Source organism: Propithecus coquereli, unplaced genomic scaffold, assembly GCF_000956105.1.
Source record: "Propithecus coquereli isolate 6110/MARCELLA unplaced genomic scaffold, Pcoq_1.0 Scaffold345, whole genome shotgun sequence".
In the NCBI taxonomy this organism is placed as follows: domain Eukaryota; kingdom Metazoa; phylum Chordata; class Mammalia; order Primates; family Indriidae; genus Propithecus; species Propithecus coquereli.
This window is the reverse complement of record NW_012149119.1, coordinates 157,037-158,280: the sequence shown is the minus strand read 5'-3', so window position 1 is coordinate 158,280 and position 1,244 is coordinate 157,037.

Here is a 1,244-nt window from a genome sequence, read left to right as displayed (position 1 = left end):
TTATCCTGCCCTACTATTTTAGTATTTACCTAGGCACATATACATTAAATAGACCTTACTGTCAGTACATTACTTCGTGAGAACTTTCTTTTTATAGGTTTATGTGTTTTATTTCAGAAGTGGGTTTTCCTAGATCCCATATAGCAAAAGACAAAGAATCTTTTTAGAGGTACCTGCATACCTCTTTATTTTTCTCACATATATTTCCCATACCTGGAGAAAAATATGTGTCTTTATTGATTAAAAATGCTTACTATTATTATGTCATTAAAAGGTAATGTGTAGATTGTAGTGTCAGTTCTTCTAAAAGAGTGATAAAAGACCAGCTACACAGCCAGAAATCAATTTGTTAGAGCTTGGAGGGAATTCGCCATTCATAGGCAAGTATCATCAGCAACTGTATAATTTTGTATAAACCTTGGGAACCTGCAAAGTGTATCTGTCTGGGAATACACTGTGTTGTTTCCTGCTGGGTGGGTTCATCTCCATGCAGTAATGTTACTGCCTTTAAATCTGTCTATTTGTGTCCCTCTATCATTACTACTGCTGCTGACCATGTAATCACTTCAAGAGCTCTCTAACGAATCACTCAGTAGCTAGGGAATCTAGTCATTTTATGGTGTGTAAATAAGTATGATTTGTAAACGAAGGTAGATGTGTTATATTCAGTTTTTCTTTGAGGGAAACGAGTTTTTTTCCTTTCTTCCGGTCTATGAAATGTGTGATAAGTGATTTTTCTATAATATTAGAAAATGTGGGATATGCTTTTCCATATGTCGAAATCTCTGGTCCACCTTAGGCAACAGTTTTCAGCTTCATGAAGAATACAAGAAATATCATATTTCCTTTCTTAACTTTTCCTCTTTTAAAATCACTAAACACATACTATTTATTCCACTTTTTAAGTACATGTCCAATGTCACATTTTGTTCGGATATTTTCTGTGCATGTTTAATGCTCATCAAAATATTATATTTTAAACAGACTTGTATAAATCTTTAAATATTTTCCCATTACATTGACCATGATCAACACTTAATATGGCAAATGAATGCACTTAAAGTATTTTGAGTTCTCATCAGAATGATGGATATATTAATCATTCGTCATTCTTCCACAAAACATTTGTTGAGTTTCCATAAATTTTCAGACACTATTAAAATTTATGGGGATGCTACAGTGAGCCAAACATAAATTGTTACATAAATTTTCCCTATACTTAAAATGCTTAAATTCTTTTTTAT